The sequence below is a fragment of the Musca vetustissima genome, unplaced genomic scaffold (assembly GCF_032173495.1).
Source record: "Musca vetustissima isolate MV318-11 ecotype Yass unplaced genomic scaffold, APGP_CSIRO_Mvet_v1 utg22172, whole genome shotgun sequence".
Taxonomy (NCBI): domain Eukaryota; kingdom Metazoa; phylum Arthropoda; class Insecta; order Diptera; family Muscidae; genus Musca; species Musca vetustissima.
In genome coordinates, this window is record NW_026886140.1 from 37983 (window position 1) to 43032 (window position 5050).

Genomic DNA, 5050 nt, shown 5'->3' on the forward strand with positions numbered 1-5050 from the left:
CAGCTCAAAATACATATAAAACGAGCCTACTGATGGTTCCCGTAGAAGGGGTAGACCACGAATTAGATGGAAAGACTTAGTAGAAAACAACATCTTGGAACGAGGTCTTCCAAATTGGTGGATTTTGCACAAGACCGACGCGCTTGGAAATCTTTTTTAAGCTCGGCGTATGGAACAACCGTTCTGTAGCAAGCCAGCTAAGTAAGTAAGTACTTTACACCGTCTCATTTAAATATAAAGATATACAGTATCCGACCAAATTTAGATATTTTGAAGGTTTTAGCCGCATTTTTCCAATGACGGGGCATTCTGGGTCTTATTAAAAAATATATTTTCCAGCAATTTTTCGAAATAGATCCATGTTATCTTTGGGTCCAATCGCAGTTTTATTTATCAGTATTTTTCCAATGAAGCTTTAATTTTCTTCAATAGATTTCTAGTGAATTTTATATTTTCTCGATGCGTTTCAAAATAGGGTCATGTTTTTACATAGCCACCCACCATACCACCTAGTTTACTTACTTGGGTGTCTGTAATTTGGTATTTTAGATTATCAGAGTATGAAGAACCTACTAGTAGACAATTTACAATTACATAGTCAAAATTTTGACTTTTTGAACATTTAAATGAATTTGAATTTGTGCACATCTTGATGCAGTTTTTACTTGTTTCAATCTTTTTCATTGTTTTGTTGTTTTATTTTTAATTGAATAACTTTAAAATTCACTTCCAATCCGATTACCCGTGTATGACACCTTATGTAGTGAACGTAACCAGTTTTACTTTCATTTGTCCCAAAATTAATGTCAAACATTTTTTTGAACTGGTCAGGATTAAGAGGATTGTTGGGGTAGTACCCTGATAATGGTGATCATGACATTTCATTTAAAGCAGAGCAAAGTGGAGACATTCGTCATTGGTCTTGGAGAGTGGTCAGGGCTATGATACTGTGGTTTGAAGCCGATGCAATGCTCCAAACAATATATAAATTTAAAGTTCGAAACATTTGTTATAGGGTAATGGACCAAAAACCCTTATTTTCAAAATTTATATTGTCCAGGTTTATTTCTTGTAAAGTTTGGAATATATATACATATTAGAGCGGGCCATTTTTTTTTTTTTTTGCGAGGATGACTCTATGGTTTTTCTATTTTTAACAAATCGAATTTTGAATCAAAATGATGTTATAAGGAAAAAATCATTGCTTGCTTTGAATTGTCCATAGAATCATCCTAGGGGCTGGGTTTAATCGATTTTTTCGGCTCCATACAAATTGGCCCGCCCTAATTTAGTCTGCATTTGAACGAGCTTATTCTTCTTATATAATATATTTTGACCGAATTTCTTGTAATATCTTAATTCATACACTGTATTCACCTTAGATTAAGGCACGTTGCATGTTGGTTGCAACACTTTCCAAACAACTGAGCGTGTAAACTGCAGTTGTCATCATTGTTGACGACAATTGGGTTGGCTGGCTGTTGTCAACCTTTAGCCAACAAAAAAAGTTGTTCCCCAACAACATAATCAGTGTCATTTTTAAAAGTCCTCCCAACAACAAGAAAAGTTGTAAGTACTCTCTGTTGTTGTTGTTCTTCGTTGCTTTTATGTTGGTGGGATTTAAAGTGTCATAGTGATTGCTTGATTTAATGCAACAAATCATTAAACTCAAAAACTCGCTAACAAACTAAATTCTGCTCTTCTCGTTGAAATGTTGTTGTTAAATGGGCAAAGTGATAATCCCACTGTTGTTGTGTACCAAATTGTGAGATGCTGCTGCAGCATTGGCGGCAACAGCCGTTGTGTTTTTTCTTTTACATTCTCAGTTCAATTATTTTATTTTTTTTTTTTTGTTGAATTTTTTGTTTGTTTTTTTTTTTTCGATACAACCACACCAAATGCCAACATTTGACAATGTGAGTGAGTCTTTTGCCATTCGTCGTTGTCGTCATTCACATTGTCACCGTCGTCGTCATACTGTCTGAGGTGAAGTGTTTTGTGCTCATTTTTTTCTTGTTGAGATTTGCCATAGCATGGTAATGGGTGGATGATGGCGGTAGGTGGATAGACTTTTCCTTCATGAGGAGATGATGTGTTTTCTGTAAAAAGGTGTGTCCTCCTCTTGTGTTCAAAGTTTGTAGGTTGGGTTTGATTCAATTTTTATACTATTTACCATAAAATGGTGGCGATATTAATCTTGTCATACTGTTTGTAACATCTGGATATATTTGTTTGTGCCATTTATGGAGGTTCCGAACGATTACAGGAATTTTGAATGTCCATCGCATGGTGGACGAACTTAAAGACGTTTTTACTTCCTTTTATTTAAATTGTTAAGGTTTCCGAATGCATGGTCCAATAAACCCGATATTCCTACTTTATATATGTTAAAAAATTGTATGATATGACAATTTTGGATACTCCATTAACATCATAGTATACATATTAAGGCATGTAATTTTTTAAACCACATTCGCCATTTGTTTTATTTTTATCGAAAACTTGACCATATGTCGCCGAGGTACCAGAAGGACCTTCGAAATTATTAAAGATTCGATAAAATTGTATTACAATCGAGTACGGTTATAGCAAACTAGTAGGGGTCAAGCAAATTACAGTCGAATACGGTTATAGCGAACTAGTAAGGGGCTTAACAGAAAAAAATATATATGGGCAATATTGCCAATTTTTTAACATAGCTGAAGCGGAGGTTCACCCCTTTATAACTCGAGAACTACTTAAGTATATGAAAAAAAGTGAATAGTTTTTGGTTAATTGATCTGTCGTTGCAAACTGTTCATGATATTGACCTCCAAACTTTATTTTGGTGGAAGCTGTGTCTACTTTTATGTAAAAAAATGTGTAAAAACACGTTGAGGCGAACCAGTTTTTTTATGTTCTCTATCGATTTGTGACTAAGCCACTCATTGCACGGTCTTCGTGTCAAAATAAAACTAGAAGCCAACAAAATGGGGACTACGCCCCTTATGTATCATTTTTCAAAATTTTCACTGCATCTACCTTTAAATGATGCTGACATTTTGAAGCTCGATTTTGAGTGTTTTTTTAATTTTACTTCTAGCTTTAATACGCAAACAGGAATTTATAAAAATCGATTGTAAGATTATTGTAGTCGCGAATCTGCGTAATTTGATATGTATTTTGTGTATGTAGTATGCACAGCTTCAGAGTAATACTCATCCGAAGGTGCGAATTTTGTGCGATCAAATTTCTAAAAAACCTATTTTTCGGGCCAAATTTTTAGATCTGTCAACTGAATGATATGGGTACCCGCGATCAATAAGGTTTTTTACGTTTCGGATGATATAAAATCTTCTTCGTGAAAATCCATCTACTAGAACGGCGGGAACTGGCCTTCCAAAAACACGAAATTTGGCAAAAAATGTTTTTGAAAATATCGCGGATTTATTTGCGTTCTCTGTGTATCATTTCCGCTTCAATAAATGACCTCATACGGATATTGATCTTTTTCAAAAAGAGAACTTTAAAAACTTCAGCCAAAAGAGAGATGTACGCAATTTATCTCAAAAATAGATTTGGCTGGCACATCCATGGTTCTTAATGGACCACATTGAAATGGTATAGATCGATGTATTTTTTTAGGGTGCACACCGAAATCGGATGCGCGTTAATGGCATATGGAGTTTTCGGAAATTATTCGCGTTTTACGAGTTTTTGGGTACTTCAATGTAACGTGCGGTACATCTTAGCCGTCAAATGAAATTTCGCAAAATATACATGGATTGGAAGATAAACTTCAGTACTTCCTGGAAACCGCATGCGCATCAAATGATTTTGAGAATTACGCGATTTAGACGCAATTTATCTCAAAAATAGATTTGGCTGGCACATCCATGGTCCTTAATGGACCACATTGAAATCGGTATAGATCGATGTATTTTTTAGGGTGCACACCGAAATCGGATGCGCGTTAATGGCTTATGGAGTTTTCGGAAATTATTCGCGTTTTACGATTTTTTGGGTACTTCAATGTAACGCGTGGCACATCTTAGCCGTCAAATGAAATTTCGCAAAATATACATGGATTGGAAGATAAACTTCAGTACTTCCTGGAAACCGCATGCGCATCAAATGATTTTGAGAATTACGCGATTTACACGCAATTTAAAATGTATATTTCATAATACTATTTTATTTTAAGATTTATTCCTATTTATAGAATTCTATGATTTATCGGAAGGGTCTTGATATAATCCGCAAGGCGTATACTTATACACAAAAAGTGATTATTATTATATATGTCAATTTTTCGGCGAAATTCGGGTAAAATAGCAGAATAACCCAAAATTTTTTTCTGAAATTTCTTGTATACAATTAAAAACCAGTGAGCGGAGCAGTATAGTCGGACGGGGCCGACCATGCGATACCCTACACAACTACCACGAACTCTAACTTTCTGAGGATGTTTATTCCGAGTCTGAGTAATATTTCGTGATATTTGCCCCCTCTTGTCCGATTAGAGGTTAACAACACCTCTTCCTTACTTTTTTCGAATATTCAGTACAGTCCTTCTAATTACTTGTCCAGATTACCTTCACGGTGGGTTGTGTTGTGATTTTCGGATTATACTCTACTCGAAAACACACAAAAAATTATGTTTTCCGTCCATTTCATCCCAAAAATTTAATCTGATCATCACCGAAAATTGTAGGCGTTGTTCTTGACCATAACTGGAACTTCATGAAAAATTTCAAAGCCATCAGCGCGATATTTCTCCCTCTAATGTGGTAATGGGTTACTAAATAATATCTGAATACGTAAGCACCTGTAAATATTTGACTGTAACTCCCACATCTGAGTAGATACATCACTATATTTGGTATCAATTTAAAGGCCAACCACTCCTCTTGGATATGCTATCAAATCCTGGGGACTACATCCTCCAGGAGTAAATATATATGCCATAGAATACATATTTTGTCATTTTTCACACAAAAGTCAGGGTCCATTTGACCCGCTAAATATTGACCGATCTTTATCAAAACATGCATGCTTATTCTCTGTCCAG